At 38.8% G+C, this 26,922-nt stretch overlaps 1 long non-coding RNA gene across 6 annotated transcripts in view; it reads left to right on the top strand.

The window, feature by feature from the left end:
- LOC108583468 overlaps nt 1–26,922 on the top strand; it is a 70,705-nt gene that overhangs the window by 25,608 nt on the left and 18,175 nt on the right. For 4 of the 6 annotated variants that reach the window (XR_004179788.1, XR_002519225.2, XR_004179787.1 and 1 more), the window contains one exon: nt 23,421–23,610. This is a non-coding gene — a long non-coding RNA (uncharacterized LOC108583468). Of the gene's footprint in view, nt 1–1,383; nt 9,680–23,420; nt 23,611–26,922 lie in introns of those variants that run through there. The other 2 variants (XR_002519224.2, XR_002519223.2) reach the window with 2 other exon arrangements.

The following is a 26,922-nucleotide window of genomic DNA, read 5'->3' as shown; positions in this document are numbered from 1 at the left end:
ATTACTGTGTTGTAGAATTACTTAGAATTGTTCCTCTGTGTGTAGCTATACCACCAACTGCTTATATAGTTAGGTTCACTTGCTTTATTTTGCTTTACATTTTTAATAATTCATTTTTAAATTAAATTTAATTTATCATTATAAAAATATTTACATGATTACAAAGTCAAACTGACAAAACAAGAGCTATTCAAAGTCCAGCATCCCCTCACTTCTATTTTCCTATAAATGACAATTTAAATATATGATTTATCCTTTCCCTCTTTATATAAGAAAATGCGTTGACATGCTTTTCTCCTCTGTGTCATTCTTATTTGGTATATCCTGCCCGGTGATGACCTCATGGTGACAAATACAAGTCTCTGTATTGGGCTTCTGGCTGTAAGTACCAAATAAGGACAGCAAACGAGTGTTTAATAGATACCTGCAGATTCTCACTCCTCTCTCTCCTATGCCACAGCTGGTCTGTCAGGATATAACTTCAACTCCAAAACCTGATCCCTTCTTACCACCTCACCGCCACCATCATGGCCCAGGGAGATCACCTACTGCTGGGATTATCACAGTGGCCTCCTCACTGTTGTCCCTGTCTCTCCTGCTCCGTGACCTGTGCTTTGTTCTCAATACAGCAGCCATCAGGCCCAGGAGAGCAAGGATCTTCTCATGGTGACCAGAGCATTACTTCTTCCTCCGCCATGTCCCGATGGCTCTGGAAGTAAGAGATGATGAGGGCCATGTGGTACTTCTTTCCATCAGGTAGACAGCTGACAGATATAATAAGTGCTTGCAGTTTATATAATGTTTATTGTGTTAATATAAGCTTTGCATATATCAATTAAGTCCTTTAATCCCTACAGCAACCCAGCGAGGATGGTTTCACAATTTTCCTAATATTAGAGATGAAGCCATTGAGACACAGACGGATTTCAAAATTGCTTACAGTCAAGTAGTTCACAAGTGGTAGAGTTGGGATCAGGATCCAGGGAGTTTGGCTCTAGAGTCCATGCTTTAAGCCAATGCTGTCCAATAGAACTTTCAGTGATGAAGGAATTATTGTGTATCTGTGCTGTCCAATCTGGTCGCCTCTAGCCACAAATAGCTATTGAGGACTTGACATGTGGCTAGTTCAACTGAGGAACTGAGGAACTTTTTTTTTTTTAAACAGAGCTTTGCTCTGTTGCCCAGGCTGGAGTGCAGTGTGCTATCTTGGCTCACTGCAACCTCTGCCTCCCAGGCTAAAGTGATTCTCGTGCCTCAGCCTCCCAGGTAGCTGAGATTACAGGTGTGTGCCACCATCCCTGGCTATTTTATTTTATTTTATTTTTTGTATTTTTAGTAGAGACAGGGTTTCACCATGTTGGCCAAGCTGGTCTTGAACTCCCAGCCTCAAGTTTATCTGCCTGCCTTGGCCTCCCAAAGTGCTGGGATTACAGGTATGAGCCACTGCACCTGACCAGGAACTCAGTTTTTAGTTGTATTTAGTTTTAATTCATTTAGATTTAAATGAGAACACATTGTAACACATATTAGACAGCTCAGTTCTAAACCACTATACTATTGTGCTTTTTAGATATGACCAAAAGAGTGGCACAGAGTTATTTAACTCTTAGTTGCAACTGTTGTTTAAATCCAAAGATACAACATCTTTATGGGATTCTGGCTGCCACCTGTGAATTTGAAGTCTTCTAAACAGTGCCATCCATAATCTATGAAACATATGCCTCTCTAATGTCAAAGCTCTGTTAGACCAAAAACAGTTATCCAAATACATTATGTTCCTGTTTATTGAAGGAAATGGAGGACCAAAGTGTTCTGACTCTAATTTGTCCTTACTTAAGAGCATAATTGTGTAAGATAAAAATAAAGAAAAGCTAATCACAAGAGGTAGAGCATGACATTGCAGATTTAGTTGAAATTTATGAGTTATATTTCCATTGATTTTTTCATTGTATTTTTTATTTTGGAAAATTGAAAATGTATAAAACTATTTTTAAAAAGAGGAGGAAAGAAAAATCCAAGAAATCTTCACCAACAGGAATTAATCACTGGCATATTTGAGTCAGTCTTTTTTCCTATGTATATAATATTTTTTAAACTGTATGAATTAATTCTTCACTTTTTTTTTTAAAAAAAATAAAAGCGCATTATTGACTTAACCCTCCCCCTCCTTATCACATTAATCACAGTAACTCTCCTTATTCTCCAGAAATAGACACTATTCTAAACTTGGTGTGTATGTCTTCAGCCCGTTTTGTAAACTTTTACATGTATATTCACATATCTTTAGAAACACGTAATATTGTTGATGTGGGAACTTTTTTAAAAACATTTCTGTAAATGATATCACACTGTATGTTGTTCTGCAACTTCTTTCCACTCGTCATTTTTGAACTGTATGCATTTTGATAAATTTACATCTAGAGTCATTCTATAACTATTATATCCTAAGAACATACCACAGTTTATTCATTTCTTGCTGGTGGATATTTAGGTTGTGTCAGTTTTCCATTATTTCAAATTATGTTGCAGTGAACATCCTTGTACATATCCCCCAGTGCATCTGTGCAAATATTTCTCTCTGCAGATAATTTTAAGATGATAGAATTCGCTCATCTTCAATATTACCAGGTACTTCCAAAGTACCTCCAACTTGGCTATGATGTAGACTCCCACCAGCAGCGTATGAAAGTGCTCATTTCCCCACACTTACACCAAACATCTGATACCAACCAACTTAAACATTTTGCACATCTGAAGTAAGTAGCTTATTGTGGTTCCATTTTGAGTTTCCATAGTTGCTAGTGAAGTTCAGCATCCTTCCATGTTGACTGGCTGTTTGAATTTCCTTTTCTTTGAAATCCTTGAACCTATTATTTATGCTTCTTCCTTTTGAGTTGCCTGTCTTACTGACTTGCAGGAGTTCATTGTCATTTCTGGTTAACAATCTTCTCTTACTAGGCATGTTGCAAATATTTACTCCCTATGTATAGCTTGTCTTTTAACCTTTTTTATGATGTATTTTGTCATGCAGAAGTTTTAAGTTTTAGATTTAATGATGGCTTCCAACAGGCTTCTCTCATTCTTGTTGAACTGATTACAAGCCTTGTTAAATCTTCATGTGTTAAATTCTAGGAAAAGAGAGGAGGCTCGTGTGTGACTTGCTGATTTATTGGCTGATTGCCATTTCTCAGAGAAAAATATTTTCTTGTGCATATTTATAGCATTTCCTTAAGGAACAAAGTCCGTTTTTATATCATTGTGAATGTTTTGTTGTGGTGGTAATGATTTTTTGATATCTAACAATAAAATGTTGACAGGGGTAAAATCCTTGCGATAGCTTATAAAGCAAGAATTGATTTTGCTCTTCATTGCACGCTCTTTGAAAGTGTATATTCATGGCTCTTTTTCCTGGATTTTTCTAGTTATTTGGATCTGCTATCTATAATTATACTGAAAATGAATTTCATATGTTTAAAAATTATTTTAGATATCATCTGTCTTCAGGCAGAAAGCATAGCAGACTGGAGGCAGTCTACCAGCTTTAAATCCCAGCTGTCTCACCTATTAGCTGGAAACCTTAGGCAAACCACTTTAGTTTTTTGCTTCTCAGTTTCTTAGTCTGCAAAATGGGGTATGTGTAAAATAATAGTGCAAGTGTCATGAGACTGCTGTGAAGATTAACTGAGTGGTAACACATCAGAGGGTCCTGGAGCAGTGCTTGGCATAGAGAAAACAGTCTACAGGGCCTGGCAGTCATTGTCCTTCAACTACCTTGAGATCCATACGAATGAGGAGAAACACTGTAGATTTAGTGCTCTCTGGAAAGTATATTCAAGTCAAAGAGCAGCTGACGTCTCTAATTGTCATTTCATATGCCGTTAGTGACACCAAAAAGTAGATGAATATAGACAATGCCGAGCACAACTCATCTATACGAAGCTATCATTTATAGATTCTCCATCACGCACTTTCAGCCACCCAAGCTCAGTGCTTTCTTACTACAAACACTTAAAAAACAAGTTAAAAACAGACACACACATACACAAAAAAAAACTCACAAAAGATTTATCCTTGAACCACAGCTCCAAAAGTCTGGCCCATCACAAGTATGATCGTAGAGTTATCTGGGTGAGAATGTGTTTGACCCCACCTGCCCCAGGAGTCCACGAAGCTCTGTGAAGGCCAAGGCTGTGTCCATGCCAAACACATGTTGGTGGAATTCAGTCATTTCTAGGTGCTTAGCATCAGGTGGGTGCTGCCTTCATTCTTTGTTTTAACTGACAAATAATAATTATATATTTATGGAGCATAATGTGATGTTTTGATATATGTGTGCAATGTGGAATGATTGGTCAACTCATGCTAACAAATCTATCACCTCACATACTTATCTTTTTTTGTGGTGACAACACTTAAAATCTCCTCTTTTAACGGTTTGGAAATATACAATGCATTATTACTTATTATAGTCACCATTCTGTGCAATAGCTCAGTAAACCTTATTACTCCTGTCTAACTAAAATTTTGCACCCTCATCTCTCACCTTTTTCCCTCCAACCCCCTTTCCCAGTCTCTGGGAACCATCATTGTGCTCTCTGCTTCTGTGAGCTTGATGTTTTAGATACCACATGTGAGAATTACAAGTTAGATCATGTGGCATTTGTCCTGTGCCCGGCTTATTTCATTTAACATAATGTCCTCCAAGTTCATCTCTGTTGTCAAAAATAACATAATTTCCTTCTTTTTGAAGGCTAAATACTATTCTATCATGTACACACACGTTTTCTTTATACATTCATCCAATGGTGAACACCTCGGTTGCTTCCATAACTCAGCACTGTGAATTCTGCAGTGAACATAGAAATGCAAATATCTCGGTGGCACACTGAGTTCAGCTCCTTTGGATCTCTACCCAGAAGTGGGATTGCTGGCCCCATGGTAGTTCTATTTTTAGTTTTCTGTGAAACCTCCATGTTGCTTTCCATCATGGCTGTGCTAATTTGCATTCCTACCAACAGTGCACAAGGGTTCGCTTTTCTCCACAGCCATGCTAACACTTGTCTTCCATCTTTTTTAATAGTAGCCATTTTAACAGGTGTGAGAGAAAGGGGCCCCTTTGTTCTTTCCAAACGTTTTCACGTGTTCTTACCCCCGCCCCTGGCTGGCTGGATGCCGGGATCAGGGCGTTTGAATGCTTTCCACAGCTTCCCAGGAGTGCTGGGCTCAAAGTGGGAAGAGCTGAGTTGGAGGCCCAGTCCCTTACTAATGAACCAATAATTAATATAACCTCTCTGGCTTTAGGGAATCTGGGGGACGTATGTCATTAAAGATTGAGTGAAATTAAGGTATGAAATGATGTAACAAAGTGGGACTTTAAATAGTGAAAGCAGAATTTCACCAGAAATTACTTGATAGCCACAACTAGATGTTAAAATGAAAACTGATGCATACATAGGACAGCACATGAGCCACATTATTTTATTTTTGCATTTCTGCACTCTCTTCTTACTTTGGTAAATCATTTTGAAACAAGCACCCCCAACCCTGCAGCTCGTCCATTCATGAATGATGCAATATTGAGCTATGATATTTTCAGAAGTGTTTGCTAAGCATTGGCAGCTTAACTGAAAGCATCCTCTCTCTTTTGCTCTTGCTGTTGCATATGGGATCACTGCTCTCACCTGTTAACCCCTAGCAGAAAATCCGCCTGCTGAACAATAGCTTGCAAACGCAGCGTGGCACTCAGTGCCGGCATAAAGGAGTCAGCGAGCAGGGCGTTGGGTCAGCCTGCTGTTGGGGGCAGGCTGTTTTTGTTGGCACATCCCTTTTGTGAAGGATGTAGTCCTTGTTCTACCATCTGTACCAGGCTGCACACCATCTATTTATTTGCTATCCTTGAACTAACGGGGTATTTTTCCCCAGCCATAAATGGGTTGGTGTGAGAGAAGCTTCTCCTGCTGAGGGACTCACTTCTGCATCGCATCCTCTTTGTTAATCTTCTGCAAAATAAGGCAGTTTTCTGTTGAAGGGAAGGCAATCATTAATTTTTCATAAGAGCAGCAAAGTTGTGAATAGCAGAGGACCTCTTGAATAAAGAGCTTAGAGGTTCCAATGAGAGACGAATAACAAACCCCTGGGGGGAAGGAAAAAGTATATCCTTTTGTATACTATTTATCATCAACCCCCTTCCACGCCCCCACCCCCCCATCATCCACCGTTAGGAAGGAAGAAGCCATTTATGCAAGCTAACAGTCCTTCAAACCTCATGAACCTTAATTTTAATCCTTATCAGTGCCTTTTTAAATGAATAATACAGTGACCTTCAGCTTTGTCCTATATTATGTGAGGTTGATTCGTAAAGACTGCTTTAGTTTTTTAAATTAAGGCAGAAGCTATATGTATTCTACTCAATTCTAGCATTAGTGCTGTCCCAAGTGTGGCATTTATGTTCTTTTGCTTCTTCGGTATAAATAAATATCAAAGTAGGAGGACCAGTGTGAATTCTACAAGGAATAATAAACTAAAATAATATGGCATTGATTTTGTTCAGGATGTCTAAATGTGTTTTTATGATTGTGTATGTTTATAGCTTTTTCACACAAGTGACATGAATTCTGGGCAATTAAAAAGGGCATGAATTTCAAGGCATTTAGGAAGAGAATCTGTTTTCTAATAGCTGTGCCTTTTACCAAGTTGTGATTTTTGAGAAAAGCATTGTCGATTTCAGACCTCCACCTTGAGAAACTGGCGAGTTATTGCCATTTTGTGTTGTTTTACAATATTATTACCATGAGACCACATTAGAGAACTTTATTTTGGCTGCTAAAGTGCCATATGTGGATATAACAATCTCATAAAGAAACAGAGAAAGATTCCTTTACACTGCATGTGTATTATCTTTTTGAGTTTCTTCTGACTAAGGGTTCTTAGACTGTAGCTTTGAGTCGTCTTAGTGAGGTCTCAACCCTTCCTACTGTTGGGGGAGGCATGGGCCCCAGGAGCCTGTGAGCCTTGGACAGTCACAGAGGCAATTCATTTACAAATGGGAGGGGAGCCCAACGTGGATGGCTTTCCACATGACGAATTTATGACAACTCATGTTCTCACGAATTTCATAAACTAACAGACAGTAACAGACCCTATGCTGCTGGTCTAACTTCTCTATCCCCTTCTCTCAGTCCTTCTTAGATCATTAGTGTTATTTTTTTTATCAACTTTTTGTTGCATTACATAAATTACTCAAGTATTATTTAAATTACTCAAGTAATACATAAATATCAGCCCCTTGAAAAAATTAGAACATTACAGATAAGTTAAAAATCACCTTGAACCCCTACCGCCATAAAAGTTCCTATTCCCCCTCCTCTCCTCAATACCCTCCACCTTCCCAGTAACAACTACCAGTTTAGTCTGAATCCTCTGAAATATTTTTTATACATTTAAGCACAGTACTGTGAATCTGTGGCACTAAACAACTAGATAGCATTATTTTTAAATGGCTTTTTCACCTATATAGGCATAACATTGAATGTGTCTGCAGCTAGCTTTTTACTAACATTTCTTTAAGATCTTTCCATGTTAATTCATATAGATCTACCTCATTGTTTCATAGTATTTCATGGTGTGCCTATGCTGTAATTTATGTAGCTTTTCTCCTATTCAGGGGCATTTGTGTTCCAATTTTTCACTATTAAAAATGCCACTGTGGTGTGTGACTTCTTATGCACATGAGTGCCTCTCTAGGTTTATACCTGCAGATGGAATTTCTGGGTTACAGAATTGTGCACATTTTAGATAGGGTCAAATCGCTCTCCAAAATGGAGTTAATGTACGTTTCTCTTATTACTAATGAGATCGAACCACTTGTCATGTGTTTATTGGCTATTGGTATTTCCTCCCTATTATTTGCTTATTCAAACACTTTGACCATTTTTCTATTGGGTTATTAATTTGTCTAATTAATTTGTAGGAGTTATTTGTGTATGCATGTGTATATATACATACATACATAAATACACACACACACATATGTATATACACGTATACACACTGCATTGTGATCCTGTATCTGTTACGTAGGTCTCTCTCCCAGACTATGGCCTGTCTTTTCAGTTTGTTTGTGGTGTCTTTTGTCACCATCGTTTTTGACCTAGATTTATATTTTTCAATCTTATTCTTTTTTCTCCAAACTTCCTTGTAAATGTGCTGTAATTATCATCGTAAACTTATTATACACTGGTTATTAGAGAAATAACCAGATTCATTTGAGGTTTGGAGCTGAGACTGTGCTGACTCCTTGCTGTCCATGCCTCAGTTGTAGGGGAGCCTTATGTGGGGAGGGTGTGGTCATTGCTCCTGAAATCCATTTCCAGCAGCCGAGGATGATAAAGCAGCTTTGGTGTGAATCTTTTCTTTTGTAAATTTATGTGGATTGAAGGCTTGAAGTTTGGGGCAACGTATATGTGGAGAGGGTGAGCGCATTCATTAAATGTGAGAGGGTTTTTTCGTTTTTATTTTTTATTTTTTATTTTTTTCTGGTATAATTGGGAAGGAAAAGATATAGCTCAGCACTTTGCCTGCCATCTACTTTTCAGAAACTGTGGGCCCACAACTCCCAAGGCTGTATTCTAGGTTTTATTGTATACTTCAAATTGGGATATATCTCAAAACAGTTGCATTTAATTGGGAGATTATTAAAAAGTGTGAGCAAATTCAGAGTTTCTCACCCAGAAAATGCTGCCAGTGTCCAACCTAAATGAGGACATTCTTCCCTTCTTGTTTCACGGTCCTGCCAGGAGCCATATGAAGAAGGCAAGCCAGTACGGGTGATGGGTACACCAAGGCTCAGACTTTACCACTATGCAATATACACACACGAGCAATCTGCACTTGCACCCCCTGAATATACACATTTAAAATAAATAAAAACAAATTTTGATAAAGGTAAACGAGGACAGGGCTTTTACCAGACTGGTGTTCCCTAAACTTCAGTTATTTGCAAACCATCTTGACAAATGTTGCCATAACAACTTGCCTCCTATTAATATGCTTAATATTCTTCTAATATTAATATCCTCCTAAGAATATGCTTAATATTCTTCTTAAATTACCGACGTATTGTTTGTAAATTTATTTAAAAGGATAAATTTAATCTTTGTCACTAGCCACAGATGGAAAACCAGTTTCACTTTTCATATATAAAATAGTAACCATGAAAATAAACACAAATACAACAATCAAATATTAGTGAAATACTCCGAGCCAGAGGTCTGAGAATGAAATCTTTTAACAAGAGTTCTTATTTAAAAGGCTACCAAACTATATTTTTCTCCTTGATATGCATAGAATTGAAAGAGAATTGAAAAAGGAACAACTTTTCCCATGAGACTCAGGGTCATACTGATTAAAATCTTACATCAACTTAGAATGAATCAATCATACAGAACTTTGGGTGTCTGCATGTTCTTGTTGGTGTGAGGTCATCATCTGTGTATCCAGGTCACATACTTTGCCAGGCTACCTTGTCCCCACACCATTTGACTTCACACATAAGCATTTTTCCATCAGAGTCACAGAACAACAAGGCTCTTTGTCACCATGAGAGAGAGAAAGACAGGAGCGAGGTGGGGGACAGGAAGGAGAGAGCACAGTAAATTCAGTGGAATTGAAGCTTATATTGGTAAGAAAAGAGCCGGCTATTAGCTGTAATATAGACATTCACGGCCATATGTAAAGTGCAGCCATGTTACTCAAGGGTCCATTTAATTTGTTCTGGGCTCTGATGTCACCATGCACCCACTGAGGTTTTTGTTAAACACATTGAAATCATACAAATAGTTAATCAAGTAATACCAATAGGGTTATTAAGTGGTTGCCTATTAAATTTTATTTCCTACCCCATCTTTTTTCTCCTCTCATCGTACTTCCAAAGGCAGCCAGTTTTAACCCATTCTATTGATAGGGCTTCTGGTGGTTCGCTCCACGTTTATAAATAATATGCTTACACCTTTATTTGGTAGTTTGCCACCTTAAAACAATATATTTCAAATTTTTGCTGTGTCAGATGAGAATTTAATTAATGTTATTATCCTAACCTTTTCCTCTAACTTCATTATGTTTTGACCATTGAGAAGTCCCTTGTCAGTCTGATTCTCAGTTCTTTATAGGCGATCTGTTTACTCCTGTGGAAACTTTCAGGATCTTTATTTTTGTGGTTCTGAAATTTCACAGTAATATTAAGATTTTATGCCTAAGTATTTTGGATTTTTAAAAAGATGCCAACTCAGTAATTTTCTGTAATTTCTTAATATTTCATGTATTTTGATACTGTTGTAAATGGTATCTTTTTTAAAATTTCATTTTCTGATTATTCATTTTAGCATATAGAAATGCAACTAATCTTTGTAGAATGATCTTGTATCCTACACCTTGGTCAACTCACTTATTATAGCATTTTTGTACACTTCATTGGATTTTCTATGTTGGCAATAATGTCATATGTAAATAAACAAAGCTTTGCTTCTTTTACAGTCTGGTCTTTTATTTATTTTACTTAACTTTTTCCACTGGCTAGGAATTCTGATGCATTATTGAATAGAAGTGGTGAGAGCAGACATCCTTGTCTTATTTCTGATCTTAGGGAGGGAAATTCAGGTACCATAAGTATTCAGTCTTGAGTATTACACCATTAAGTATGATGTTAGCTGTATGGTTGTTTTGTATATGCCCTTTATAATATTGAGGTTGTTCCCTTTAATTCCTACTTTATCGAGAGCCTTTCCAGGAAGGTATGTTAGATTTTTTCTGATGCCTTTTCTGGATCTATTAAGATGATCATATGGTTTTTCTTTATAGTTTAGCAATATAGTGGATTGTATTGATCTTTGATTGATTTTTGAGTGTTAAACCAATTTTGCATTCTTGAGACAAACTCTGCTTTACCATGATATATTATTCTTTTTGGCGTATTGCTGAATTCAATTTGCTAAAATTTTGTTTAGAATTTTTCTAGGTTCATGAGGATATTGGTCTGTCTTCTTTGCTTGTAATGTCTTTGTCTAGTTTTAGTATTAGGGCAATGCTGACATCATAGAATAAATTGGAAAATATTTCTTCCTTTCCAATTTCATGGAAGAGTTGTGTAGAATTGGTATTATTTCTTCTTTAATACTTGATATAATTCACCTCTGAAGCCATTTGGCCTGGAGTTTACTTTGTGGAAAGATTTTTTGTTTGTTTTTTTTTAATTACAAATTCAATTTCTTTTATAGATAAAGGGCTATTAGGTTATCTATTTCTTTTTGAGTAAGCTTTGGTCATTTATGTCTTTCAAGGAATTTATTCATTTAAGTTGTTGAATTTGATGGCATAAAGTTCTTCACAACATCCTCGTTTTTATATTTTCAGCATCTGGGGACTGAATAGTGATGCAGCTTCTCTCAGTTCTGCTGTCAGCAAGTTCTTTCTTCTCCCTTTTTTTCCTGATAAGTCTGGCTAAAGGTTTATCAATTTTATTGATCTTCTCAAAGAACCGACTTTTTTTTCATTAATTTTTTTCTATTGTTTTTCTTTTTTCTATGTCATTGTTTTCTGTTCCTATTGTTGTTATTTCCTTCTGCTTAAAGTTTGATTTGCTCTTTTTTTTTTTTTTTTTTTTTTTTTTTTTTTTTTTTTTTTTTTTTAAGGGAAAAACTAAGACATTTTTTCTTTTCTGATATAAGCTGGTATTATAAAATTTCCCCTAAAAACTGTTTTAGTGGCATCCTCCAAATTCTGATATATTGTATTTTAATTTTCCTTCAGTTAAAAATACTTTCTAAATTCCCTTTTGAATTCATCTTTGACCCATGAGTTATCTAGAATATGTTGTTTTGTTTCCAAATATTTGAGCATTTTCCAGAGATATTTCTGTTGCCATTTTTTAATTTAATTCCACTGTGGTCAGATAATATACTTTGTGTGACTTTAGTTATTTTCAATTTAAGAGGACTTATGGACCACTGTATGATCTATTGTTATAGATGTCCATGTGTTATTGAAAAGAATGTGTATTCTGCTGCTTTGGGAGTGAAATGTTCTATAAATGTTCATTTTAAAAGTTACTTGATAATGTGGTTCAGATCTTCTATTATTGATTTTCATTTCATTTGTTCTATATATTATTGAGACAGAAGTGTTAAAATATCTGACTATAGTTTTGGATTTGTATGTTTCTTCTTGCAGTTATACCAGTTTCTATTTCGTGTCTACTGAAGCTTTGTTAGTAGGTGCATAGACATGATTTGTGATTATTTCTGTCTTTTTGATGAAATGACTCCTTATCATTATGAAATGACATTTCTCATGCCAAGTAATACTCTTTGATCTGAAACGTCTTTTGTTTGATATTACTATAGCTTTCCTTGATTGGTGTCAGGCGTGGTATATTTTTTCCATCCTTTTACTTTTAACCTGTTTGTGCCATCACACTTGAAATGTGTTTCGTGTAGGTAACATATGGTTGAGTCTTCCTTTTTAATTGAATTTGACAATCTCTTCCTTTTAATTGGGGCATTTAGACCATTTCTATTTAATGTGATATGTGATGTGATTAGGTTTACATGCTAATTTTTTGGGAGGGTTTTGTCTCATCTCTTCTTTGTTTTTTTTTTTCTCTTTTCCTGCCTGATTTTAGATTAAATGAATAATTTTACAATTTCTTTTTGTGTCCTTCGTTGGCTTGTAAGTTATAACTTTTTGTTTTGTTATTTTACTTGTTACTTTAGGACTTATAGTACATATATTTAGTTTATCACAGTTTACCTTCAAGTGATTTTATGCTCACATATAGTGTAATAATCTTGCAATAGTATATTTTGATTTTTCCCCTCCCAATCTTTTTTGAAATTATTGGAAAACATTTAACCTCTACAGATTTTATAAACCCCACATTATGTTATTTTTATTTAATTAGTTAATTGTGTTTTAAAGGGATTTTTAAGTTAGAAGTAAAATATGCACAAACATATGTATATATATGTATGTGCGTATACATACACATATGTGCACACACACCCATTTCCAATACTCTTCATCCTTTGTAGAGATTCCTATTACCATGTGGTGTTATTTTCATAATTCTTAAAGGATTTTTTTTAATTTTGTGGTGAAATCTGCCAGTGATGAATTCTTTTAGCTTTTGGTGCCTGAAAAAGTCTTTATTTCCCCTTCATTTTTAAAAGTTATTTTACTAAATATGAAATTCTAGTTTGACAGTTTTTTCCTTTTAGTACTTTAAAAATGTTGCATCACTATCTTCTCACATGCATTATTTCTGTCTAGAAATATATTATACAATAATCCCTGCCTTGATTCTCTCCATATAATGTGCCTTCTTACCTGAAGCTGCCTTTAAGATTTTCTGTTCATCACTCCTTTTGAGCAAGTTGATTATGATGTACCTTGCTATAATTTTCTTAATATTTCTTTCGCTTGGAGTTTATTGAATTTCATAGATCTCTGGTTTTATTGTTTCTGTCACATTTGAACATTTTATATCCATTATATCTTCTGATTTTTTCTGTCCTGTCCTCTTGTTATTTCAGGGACTCCAGTTTCCTAAGTACAAGCTACTTGAAGTTAGCCCACAACTCACTGATGCTCTACTCATTTTATAAATTATCTTTTTTTGTCTTCCATTTTAAATATTTTTATAGCCATGTCTTCAAGTTCACTAATCTTTTCTTCTGCAGTCTCTAATTTGTCATCATTCCCATCCAGTACAATTCTTATCTTAGACTTTGTTTTTTCATTGCTAGAAATTTGATTTTAGCCTTTAAAAAATATCTTCCACTCGTATCTACTTAACTTTTTGAGCATTTGAAATGCAGTCATAATAACTGCTAATTCTATGTTAATTTGAAGTTCATTTTGATTGATTGATTGCTATGCTCTTATGGTCCTATTTTCCTGCTTTTTGTGTCCTGGTTGATTGTTGACTGGGTACCAGATATTGTATATTTTACTGTTTTGGTACTGGACATTTTTGTATTCCTATCAATATTTTCAAGCTTCAATCTGAGACAGTTTCATTGCTTAGAAGCAGTTTTATCCTTTGTCCTCACTTTTAAGATTTATTAGGTGATACCAAAGCAATGCTTGGTTTAGGTGTTATTATTCCCTACAGTGGAGGCAAACTTCTCTATGTCAGAGAATCTTAAGGTTTCCCAGTCTGACTAGTGGGAATAGACTCTATTTCTGGGTCTGTGTGAGTAGCAGGCACTGTTCTTCAGTCTTTTTGTGTGGGTTTCCACCTGACCTTAGGTAGTTTCCTCACATGCATACACTTTTCAGCACTCAGCTGAATACTCAAGGAGGACTGTCTTTATTTTTTAACATTTATTTATTTATTTAGAGATGGAGTCTCACTCTGTCACCCAGGCTGGAGTGCAGTGGTACAAACTCAACTCACTGCAACCTCCTCCTCCCAAGTTCAAGCGATTCTTCTGCTTCAGCCTCCCAAGTAGCTGGGACTATAGGTGCAAGCCACCACGCGTGGCTAAACTTTTTGTATTTTTTTTATACAGATGAAGTTTCTCCATGTTGGCCCAGGCTGATCTTGAACTCCTGACCTCAAGTGATCCACCTGCCTCGGCCCCCCAAAGTGCTGAGATTACAGTGGGAGCCACCATGCCCAGCCAGGACTATCTTTAGATCTTTGGAGTGTTCTCTTTGTGAAGCCTTCTCCTCTCCAGTACTCTTCTCTGTAAACTCTAGCTGCCTAGGTGTCCTCAGACTCAGCTTCATCTACTCCACGTGAGAAGCCCACCAGGCTTTGCCTGGATTTGCCCTCTCATGCTGTAGCCTGGAACTTCTCTCCAGGCAGTAAGCTCAAAAATCACCAGGCCCATCTCATTTGCTTCCCTTCTCTCAAGGATCCCTGATTGTTGGCTGATGTCCAGTGTCTGGCGTACTATTGTTTAATATATTTTGTCCTGGGATGGGGGGAGTGATGTTAGGTGGGAGGATAAAGCAAGTTCCTATTACTCCATTTTGGCTAGAAGTGGAAATTTGGGATTTACTCTCATTTTAGTGGGGTTTTAGTTAGGACAAGAAATAATGCATGTGCTCATTGCACCATATTGAGCCAGGAGCACATTGCACATTGCACATTTTTAAAAAGATCCTGCTGCTTGTATTATTGGAGCCTCTATAACACTTAGCTCATGGTTTTGTTAATTAATTGTCCAAGTTCATATTCTCTAAATGGACTTTTTGAGAAGTGGAAACTGTGTCTCATTCACTTTGGGATAGTCTCATTGCTAAATTGGAGCTCTATAAATGTTTGTTGAATGAATTAGTGAGTTAATACTGTTGTCTTATTGGTAAAATTGCAAGTTTAAAGAGTCAGGACTGAAGGTAAGAGTGCTTTTTAATTAAAACCTTTGTAGGGAAATGCAATTTACCCTTCAGGACATTATTCTTTTCAGGCTGCAGCTTTTTGAGAGCTGTTAACATTAGCACCCACTTCTGACTTTGTGGCAGGAAACACTTCTTAAAAATGTTGTCACACATTTTCTGGTAGAATGTATATGCAACACTTGGGGGAATTTTATTCTTGGCCATTTATCCTGGTCATTTTCTAATCTGATCTCAATGTACAAGTTATTGTGGAATAACAGAAAAATATATCTTTCCAATCCATCTATTATCTTGTTTTTTTGTGTGTATGAAATACTAATTTACTCTTTTAAAGGATTCTTAAGGTTCCATGTATAATTATAAAGACAAATGAATATATTTTAAGATCAAATTTCTTCAAATTTTTTCCTGTTCTAAAGAGTGTAGAATTGTATCATGTATTCACTTAATCTTTCAAAGGTTCAGAAGCTAAGAAATTAGAGCAAGATCATCAAAATATGTCACTTTTTAATTCCCCTGCTTATAAAGGCAGCATAGCATAGTGATTCCAAGTACTGTAGAGCCCGATGGCCTGTGTACAGCTCCACCTTTTTTTTTTTTTTTTTTTTTTTAACGCGGAGTTTTGCTGTGTCACCCAGGCTGGAATGCAGAGGCGTGATCTCGGCTCACTGCAAGCTCCCCCTCCCCGGTTCCAGCGACTCTCCTGCCTCAATCTCCCAAGTAGCTTGGATTACAGGCACCTGCCACCACACCTGGCTAATTTTTGTATTTTTAGTAGAGACAGAGTTTCACCATATTGGCCAGGCTGCTCTCAAACTCTTAACCTTGTGATCCACCCACCTCGGACCTCCCAAAGTGCTGGGATTACAGGCGTGAGCTACTGCACATGGCCACAGCTCCACTTTTACTAGCTGTGTGACCTTGGGCGAGTCACTGAATCTCTCCAAGCCTGTTTTCTCATGTGTAAAAGGGCTTAATAATAGTACATTCTAGGGTTGTTAAGGAGATTAAATGGGTTAATGTTTACAAAGTGTTTTAAATGGTGCCTGGTATACATGGTAAGTGTAATATAAGCAAAATAAAATATAATGAACTTAAATAAAAATAAAACTTTATTTTATAAATCTTTCTGCATTTTATTCTTCTGACTTTCCCAAGAAATAAAAATTACCCTGTTTCATGAAGTTATGTCATACTTTAATAGCTTGCATTTTTGGAAATCAGTTGAATATTGAGGGAATAAAGAACCCTTTATTGGTGGAATGAGCACATGCATTGTACTCTAATTTTCCTTCAAGATCTTCTATATAACAATGATGCCTGTCTCCCTATTTATCTCACAGGGTTGTGTTTAGCAAGGTTTTTTGCTTGGTAGCTTTATTTTTCCTTTAGTCTAAACCTTCGGTTGTCCATGATTCAACTTTAAATTATATCTCTGAACAGCCTCCTCCTCACCACGAAGTTGATTCTAGAGATTTTTCCCATCATAATATTTAAGATCTCTTTTTTCTTCTTCTTCTTTTTGAGACAGAGTCTCACTCTGTCACCCAGGCTGGAGTGCAGCGGTGCGATCTCGGCTCACTGCAACCTCTACCCCCCAGGTTCAAATGATTCTCCTGCCTCAACCTCCCAAGTAGCTGGGATTACAGGCACCCACCACCACGTCCAGCTAATTTTTGTATTTTTTTAGTAGAAACAGGGTTTGTCCATGTTGGCCAGGCTTGTCACGAACCCATGAGCTCAACGCGCTGGATTACAGGCATGAGACACCATGCCCAGCCCAAGATCTCCTCTTCTCTCTGTTACATTGCTATTACCCAGGACACTTGAATACCATAAATATGTTTTCTGACCTTACTGAGTTCTTTTCTAATTTAACATCCTTATTTTCTATAGTGCTCCAATTATGAGCATCTGTGGCTTGCAGAATTTTGTCAACTTGTTAGAGACAGACTTTTGATTTAGCATTCGTTTCCATTTTTATGCTTATCTGTCTTTTTTATTTGTGTTTGCAGAATTTTCAATTTCTTATCAACCTCTCTGGGTCATTCTTGTCCAGATTGTCAAGAAGTTAAGAAAGCTTAGTCAGCAGTAGATGGTTGACTGTATTTTGTAAATATATGACTCAGCTAATGGCTCTTTGAAATTTACATGGACTTTTTTTACTTAGTAATCTCAGTCTGTGTAATGCCATCTTTGAAGGACTTCTGTGCACAATCTCATATCATCTCCATATATTTGTTTCTAACTGGGTATTTGAGGCTAGATAGACTGACAAGGAGTTTACAGAAACAAAGATGCTTCAAAATTCCAAATCTCCTAATTAGTGTAATTTTCAATACAGCCCAGTCCTGTCCAGCATTAGGAGACTTGACAGCCCCCAGACCAAAAGGGCATCTGAAATACATATTGCTCATCCCTCCACCTGCCTTCCCCATGCGGAGGAAGGGGCCGTGGTGAGCGTGTGGATGGCATAGGCTCTGCGGGTGTCTGACTACAGAGCCTCAGTTACGTGCTCTCCACCTCATCATACAGCAGCCCCGTGTAATAGAAATCTCTTATTATGAGGGTTGGCTAAATAAAGGCACATTGTGACCGGTCACAATTTCTAAATGAATCCTCCTGACCGATCTGGTCCTGACACTTTCAAGGTTATTACTGAACCTGAACGTGTGGAAAGAACAAGTCAAGACAGAATGATAAAATTCTTGAATGCTTTTGCTTAAAATTATTCATTCTCTTGTGTGTGTGTAAATGGGGACACACACACACACACACACATTCCATAGACACTCTCGCATACTTAAACGGTTCCGTAGGTGCACTTTTATCATTTTATCTCATCTCACTATGGTAGTTTCTATTGTAGTCCTTCTGTAGACTAATTCTCTAAATATTTAGAAAAATAAGAGGATCTTTTGTCTGTGTGTAGTCGTGGATTTTGCTGCCTCTTAAAGCATTATCTTTTCTAAGTTCTTAAGTGTTAGAAGTGGGAAAACCATCTTTCTTTTAAATTTAGCAAATGACACTTATGTGCATATGTACTGATGCCATATACACACTTACACTGTAATAGAAACATCGTGGAATAGCAAACCGTAGGCTTTTAGCACAGGCACGAGCTTTTTCCCTCTCATCTCCGCCTGGAAAGATGTTTAGGAGAATGAGAAACCTCTCTGAGTCTGTATTTATAAGCCTTACTGGAAAAGAAAAAAAAAAGTCAATTATTTTTTAGACTCAGATCACACCATAATAAATGTGAATCTAAACAATTGCTCAAGTGCTTTCTAAGCAATGGTTCTATCTATGATCACTCAGACTTCCTTCTTTTATTGAGTAAAAAGGTAACAAATAAGAATGGAGTGCCATTTGCATGTTTCATATTTTTACTCAATATGGAGTCCAGTGGTTGAGTTGGCTCTTCTGGTAGCAAAGAGAAGCAAACAAAATTGATTTCCTGTAGCCCTCAGTGACTTTCCCTAGGTTTAGAGAGCAGGTGATTCTAAGATGGTTGTGGGGTAAAACTCTCAAGGTTTTGCTGGTGAGAGACCTGGGCATGCTGAAGGAGAAACCAGATGTCATCCTTGGGAAGTTGGGGCCTCTCGCCTCCTTGAATGAGCTCTGTTTTAGGATGTTGCTCATGTGAAAGTGTTGCACTGACCTTGGTGTAAAATGTCAAGCCATCACATCCTTCCGATAGAAACAAGGAAGGATTTATGTTTGTAAAAACATGTGCCTATTAAGGTAAGTAATTAGGGCAAATGAAAGAAAGATAATATGGAGATGTAAAAATTGGGGGTTCTGCAGTCAGACCCCCTGGATTTAAATCCTAGTTCCACTTGCTGAGTGACCCTGGGCTAGTCATTGAACCTTTCTGAGCCTCAGCTTCTTTCCCTGTAAAATGGAGAAACCAATGGGTTTATTGTGAGTATTAAATGAGTTAATACATGCAAAACAATTCATACATAGCAAGCATGAAATAAATACTAATTATTATCATTGTTATGCACTAAGAAAGTATTTTTGCAACTAAAGTGTCAAAAGAAATAGAGATGCTAAGGAATTCTTTGGCTTTACAAGATGAATTCCAGTACAAAATAAGGCTATTTGACAACCAGATTCTATATGACAATCAGAAAGTTCCAGCACAGTACCTCAGGCTTCATCTAGGGAACATGTTTAAAGGTACCAATAATTTTGGGGTTTTTTTTCCAATTTTAATAAATTAAATTCTCATTCCTTTCTGTCTGTCTCTCTGTTCGCACTGTTGCTTTCTCTTACTCTGTAGTCTGTATTTCTCTTCCTAGTTTCTTTTTTTTAGAACTAGTTGTGAATTCTTTATTCTCTCACATAGACATATGACAGTGGGGGAGGAGGGCATGTGTGTTTCCTAAATGTTAGCAAGAAGTCTGTCTTGCCATCTCCATAGAGTGGAAAATTCAGCAAGTAGAGTCTGTTAATGTCATTCCCCTTCAAATCACATTCAAAAGTGTGCTTAATGCACTGTGTACATTAATCAGACATTTTGATCATGAGTAATGGTGATGCCTTCAGAAGTTTGGGATGAGGGTGTAGGTTTTGTATGTACAGGAAGGAAGTCTAAGTCCTCATGTGACTTTGAAACAGTCTCTATGGGCGCTCCACCCACATCCACTGTATCTTTGTCAGATACATGGGCCCTAGGCTCCACTTTGTCCATAGGCATGGAAAGATGAAAGTGCCTGGGAATTAATATCTCTCTGGGGACATTCTTAAGCAATGACTGCTGGTTATATGGGTATAAATACCCCAGCTCCCTCACCCCTTGGCTAAAGTAATTCCAAGGCATGTACTTTGCAGTTTTCCAGTGTTACCGTGTGAGATTCAACTGTCGTCACCCACTGTGGTAGCTGACTTAATAATGCATCCTATATTGTGTGGCCACCTTCCCTTCCCTGTCTAACTTCTCCCTCACTACCCAGGCTCTCTGTGTCTCCTGATACACCACTCACTTGTTCGGGGTCACTTCTGGAGTTTCCAACCCTGGATGATGTGCACACTTTCAGACGAAGAAGGGAATCTACTAAGCCTAGACTAGGTATCATCAAAACCACTCTGAGCCACAAATTGGCAGGGTGCAGGCCACAAATTTGGCAGAGCTCTGCTTTCCCTGGGTTTGGAATTCCACTGACTCAGAGTCTGAACTATGGTGGAGGCAGACCTATCAAGGTGTTACCTGAAGAGCTGCTGGGGAAGTGGACCAGGACCACAGTTGCCCATTCTCTCACCCCACCTTCCTTCTGCAGAGTGGCTCATTTGTGCTTCAGAAGGAAGAGTGCAGGAGCAGTGGTCAGCATGCTGTGATCGTTGCTTTCTGAGCGTGGGTGGGCCTTGACAAATGCTCCTATCCACTTCATTCCCTCTTAATAGACCCACCAGACAAGTGCTTGTTGTTTTCCAGTGCCAACCTAGGTAAACCAGTCATCATGTGCCCCAGTGTGTCAAAGAAAACACCTGCTTCCCAGAAGGTTTCCCACTAATGGGGAAAAGAAAGTTGATTCACACAGCCTTTTATTGCAAACCAGCTTATTCTTTGGCAATCTGAAACCAAGACTGCACATTGAGCCAGGCAGGTCTTTTAAAAGCATGTCCTTTACCGTATTGTCCATTGAAGACTCTCATCCATATCTTCTTTCTTGTTTTGTGTTATCATTTTTGTGATGTTTTAATGCTCAATACACGAACTGAAGCTATGTGGCATCTGTATCACAGTGTATTAGGATTCCAAAAAAACATGCAATCCCTGAGTAGGCAATAAATTTGATTTTGCACAAGTGGCATCCTTTATACTTTGCTCATAAGGCGATCTCTCAAGTGTATTTTTTCTTAAACACAACACAAATAGTCTGATGAAGTAAAAATGGGTTGTATGATGGGTTTTGTGCTCAGCAAAAAGAACTTGGACAAAGCAGCCATGCTGATGTTCTTATTTACAAAGGTTGCCATCTGGGAAATTAATCTCTGCTGTTGCTCAGTAATTAGGAAAATTTAGGACCCCTAGTGCTCCAACATCTTGCGTTAAAGGTTGTATGTCATTGGTGTTTTCATGAGAATTTGCTGGATTTCTGTCATTAATAACCGGCATAAGCCCAGCAAGCAGTAGAATATGCATTGCATTTAATCAATTTGCTATTTGTATTCATTATGCATGTCATCCATTTTGAGTCATGAAAAATTGAAAGGCCATTACGAATAGAAAGAGCATCATGGATTACAAATGATGTAACAAGAACATAAACGCTATTAATTGGTCAATTGTGCTTGTCGGTACATTTAAAGTGATTAAGGCAGAAAGATTAGAAAGGACACGAATGTGATTGGGAAACAGAAGCATAGCAACACAAGGGCTCTCCCAAGTCCTTTGTGCCCAAATAAATGCAGCAAAATCCAATGACATTTATTCCAACTAATTCATTCAACAGATATTTGTTGAGCACTTGCCATGTGCTGAGTACAGGGATAGTACTGAGTATAGCAGAAAACAAAATAAATGAAGCCCTTGACCTCAGGGATTTACATTCCGGTGGGGAGGGGGAAGTATGAAATGAACAAATTGATATACAATAAAATATATTGTAGTTGTAGAGACCATGAAGACCACCAGAAGCAGAGAAGAAGCCCTCTTTGGGGAAATGACATTTGAACAGAGGATTAAATGAAGAAAATAAAAAGACAGGGGCGCTGAGCACAGTAGCTAATGCCTGTAATCCCAACACTTTGGGAGGCCGAGGCAGGAAAATCACTTAAGCCCAAGAGTTTGAGACCTGGGCAACATGGTGAAACCCATCTCTGCAAAAATACAAAAATTAGCCAAGCATGATGGTACATGCCTGTAGTACCAGCTACTCAGGAGGCTGAGGTGGGAGGATCGCTTGAGTCCAGGAAGTCAGGCTGCAGTGAGTCGAGATCGCGCCACTGCACTCCAGCCTAGGAGATAGAGTGAAACCCTGTCTAATAAAAGAAAAAATAAAATTAAAAGGCTATATGGATATCTGGGGAAGGAATAGACCTAATATCCCCCACTCCCATTCCAACACTCAAGAAGAAAAGAAAATTCTTGCAATTATTTTTTTACTCAAGTGATTTTGTGAGGCTTGACCCAATAATGGAATGGCTTCCCCAAGGCTAGAAAACTCATTCAGCCCATTTTCCCATTACAGACCTCTTGCGTGGTAGCAATTCTGTTAAAGTGGAAACTGATGGCATCATTTGCCATTTTTACTGTCCCCATACATAGTCCTTACCATGGCATGCAGACCCCTATGCTATCCGGTTCCTGCCTCCCATTTCATACCACTCCTTCTCCTGCCAATTTCTAGCCCCTGGACTTTCTGTTGCTTGCATTTCCAGCTCATTCCTGCCCCTGCACCCATCATTTGCTGTCTCCTGACCTCAGAAATCCAGACCTAAGCTCCCAGGCCACATCCTCAGAGACACCCTCCCTGACTGCCAGGGCTGCACCTGCTGCCTGGCCCCTGTGATTTGATCCTCACTACACTCATTATTGCCTGCATTCTGTGCTATCTGCTTACTCGTTTCTTACCTACCTCCCATGTTTGAGTGTAAGTTCCATGAGACTAGGCCCAGGTCACTTGAGTTTACTGTGGTATCCCGTCACCTGGAACAGTGCCCAGTACAAAGAGGCTCAGTACGCCCAAATCAAATGAATGAATGAGTGGATCAATCAATCAGCCAACCAGCCAAAAATAAAGTGAAAAATTGACAGTTGGGTTTCTGCTTTTATATTCAGGTAACTATTTTAAAATTTTGTGCTGAAGTAGCTATTTTTTTAAACCTCATGGAAGAAAGGGATGTTCATTCTGCACAGCATTTTCTGGAGTGATTAGGTAGCATTGGTATTTGTTCTGTTTTGCTTCATGTGTCTACAATCTATTGCCATGCATTTCTAATAACATAATATTCCTTTTCGATATACTGACTTGTTTCTTTTCTTTTTTGTTTTTACTGGCTAAATGCTATAGCATTGTCTTTGAATATTAACAAGTAATGAAACATGGGCCAATGGCGAACCATGGCAAATTCGTGTTCCAGCAATCCTGCTTCTTTAGAACTGACAGTCTGGCTTCTTGGTTAATTCGAAGCATCTGAGGAATACATCAGGAGAAGATGATACTGTGGCATGATGGCACCAGGATTCCAAGTTCATTTCAGGTACAGTCAGTGCATCATTCACAGCAGACTTGTGAGTGTCTGTCCTGTGCCAGACTCCATCCCAGGTGCTGGGGATAACAGGCAGAGGACACAGTGTTGCCAACTGTCAGGAAGACCTGACGGTCAACAATCGTGCTTCCAAAGCCACCTGCATATTATACTTCCTTGAGGGTCGGCTGTAATATACCTGCGCCTAGGCCCCATCCTATGCCAATGGAATCAAGAGTCTCTGGGCCTAGGGCTGACACCCATCTTTTTTAAGCCTCTAGTGCTGTTCATAGGCAGTCAGGGCTGAGACCCCCTGCTGGAGTAGAAGGATGGTGTATAGGTAGCAAAACCACAAAGCAGTGGGCAAAGGCCAAGCCGCAGATGGCAGTTGTGTAAGCTGGAAGTGGTGACATTTTCTGTTCAGTGCATAACCACAACTCAGAATGAAATATTTGTAGGGATCAGGAGGCTAAGTGACCTGGTATTGAGCCGTAGATAAACGTTGCATCTATTCATCACCACCCCCAAAAAACCTTTTAAAAATGGCAAATACCATTCATTAAATGATTATTTTTCCTGCACGAGGTCAAACAAATAATCTCAATTTTCTCTATACGCCCAAAATGGGATGTTGTATAGTAAGTCAAATAAAGAATTTTAATAGAGACATAATGTCTTTCCTAACCAGCAGGTATGAGAGAAAGGAAAATAAGAGAATCTGCCTGGTAACCATCAGGGGGAAGGAATTAACGTGTTCTCTAAGACTATGTTAAAAGGTCAGAGCCCAGCACAGTGGTACATGCTATAATCCTAGCACTTTGGGAGGCTGAGGCAGGAGGATCACTTGAGCTCAGGAGATTAAGGCTGCAGTGAGCCATGATCACACTACTGTACTCCAGCCTGAGCAACAGAGCGAGACCCCTTCTGAAAAATAAATAAATAAAAGGTCAGAATTTCATGAAGTGGGATGGTAAAGTTGATGTGAAATTCTCTCCCTCAGATACCCTCTGCCTTTGATGGTAGGCATTAAAATGTTTAGACTGGAAAAAAAAAAGCAAATATTTCTGGGTAATTAATTGAAATTTATGTTATTCATTTGAAGATCAAGCTTTGCTTCTCCCCTTGAACACAGGTGAAAATAACAGGCAAATGATAATAACTTTATAAGGGCCAAATTATTACTCAGAGTGGTACTTGTGAGTGTGTGTTGGAAAATTACATCTTTTGTCAAGTGATAAACTCTGATTTAAAAAAAAAAAAAAGCAATGTTCGTGATCTAGTAAGCACTTTACAAAAGCTAACATGCTTTATGAAAGTGTGTACACAGAGTGCTTAACCTCACACTTCAGCCTCACTCTCACACACTCTACAGCCCTCCATGGGGGAGCAGAAGCTTCCACCCACAGGATGACTTCAGACGAACGCTTCTGATGCTGGGAGCAGCAGCCACCCATGTCTGCAGATACCTGTTCCTCTGATTCTGCCTCCTTGGATTTTACAGTTACCAACAGTTCATCATGATCTTCAGATATGTTCACAGTTTCAGAGGAGCCGCATACTTGAATGTTTAAAGAAAGCAATATTTTACAAAACACAAGGATTTATAAACACAGGAGGATCTAGCAGCCCTTTGTTGGGAAATGAAGGTAACCAACAAGATCAGGCCCGAGAAGACCTTCCTGGCCATCCCCCACCTCAGGACATGCTCCCTTCTGTGAAGCAGCGGTTCTCAGCCCTTCCTGCTCATTGAAGTCATCTGGGGTGCTAGAATAATACTGATGCCTGAGATTCTCACTCTATTGCCCAGGCTGGAGTACAGTGGCATGGTCATGGCTCACTGCAGCCTCAAATCTCCTGGGCTCAAGTGATCCTCCTGCTTCAGCCTCCCAAAGTGCTAGGATTACAAGCACGTACCACTGTGCTGGGCTCTGATCTTTTAACAGACTTTTAGAGAATATGTTAATTTCTTCCCCCTGATGGTTACCAGGCAGATTCTCTTATTTTCCTTTCTCTCATACCTGCCAGGATCTCATATCTATGCCAGAGATTCCTGAGAAAGGAGGGGCAGTGTATTTTGGAAAAGCTCCCAGGTGAATCTGAAGTGCAGCCAGGGTTGGGAACCACTGATGTAGTCCCAGATTAGTGACTGAAATGGGTAATAAGGGAAGCAGTGTTGGCAGCACATTCTACCAAGCTCAAGGTCTCGACATGTCCTGGGGTCAGCAGAGGGCAGAGACTTTATTGCTAAGGGAGAAGCTTTAGTGGGAGAAGATAAATAAGTCTGTGTCCAGGCAAATGTCCCCTTTCTGCTGTCGGCTTCCTGGCTATTTCTGCCCTGCCTGAGCCTGAGGATTTAAACGTCACTTTCACGTAAATGCAGGCTTTCAGGTCTCTCCACACATTAATGACATTGTGGTGAGAAAAGCCACTTGCAAATGAAGTAAATCCTTGAAAGAGTCAGACAATAGTAGGCTTTGTTAGCTCTACCTTACAGGAGAGCCTGCAGGGGGATTTTCAGTGATCTATGCAGGGATCAAGGTGCCATGGCCAAGGCTCTCAGGGCAAAGGCCTCATGGAGTGTTTTGCTTGCCACTGCATGTGACTTTACACCTGCATCTCCTACAGAGCTCTCCCAGGACAGATGAGTAAGAGAGTGGAGAAGCAATTGGGATGAAACCAAGACTCAGCCTGATCCCAAGAGGGGCTTTGCAGCATAACTTACACCTCAGAGTTAGTCCAGCCTGGGGCAAAGGAACTGCGAGGCATTTTTCTCCACATGGGTTAGTCATTGGCTACCTGGGCTCTCGGTAAGAGTGATGCCGCTCCAGAGCCTAAGAAAGAGTGGCCCCTGGGGTCTTGGGGTGGGGAGCTCTTAGCAGCACAGCACTCAGAAGCTGCGAGATGGGTGTGCAGAGCTGATGCTAGGGATCTGGGAGTCCAGGCAAACACCACTGCATGTGCTCCACACGTGAAGCCTTGCCTCCTCCATCCATCAGCTCAGCACCCTGTACGGAAATGCAAACTGTGACATGTGCTTCTGTGTTTCCCACCTCTGATACGATAGATGGCACCTCAATGCTTTTTCTCTTCCTCAGGGCCCATTTTCAGGCTGGACTGCAGTGGTGCAGTCTACCCTTACTGCAGCCTCCACCTAAAGCAATCCTCCCGGGGTAAAGCGATCCTCCCACTTCCCACCTCAGCCTCCCAAGTAGCTAGGACTACAGGTGCATGCCACCACACTGGCTAATTTTTGTATTTTTTGTAGAGACAGGGTTTTGACATGTTACCCAGGCTGGTCTTGAACTCCTGGACTCAAGCAATCCC

Source organism: Papio anubis, chromosome 18 (genome assembly GCF_008728515.1).
Source record: "Papio anubis isolate 15944 chromosome 18, Panubis1.0, whole genome shotgun sequence".
NCBI lineage: Eukaryota > Metazoa > Chordata > Mammalia > Primates > Cercopithecidae > Papio > Papio anubis.
Note: the sequence above shows the minus strand (reverse complement) of the source record. Positions and strands in the feature narration are given on the sequence as shown.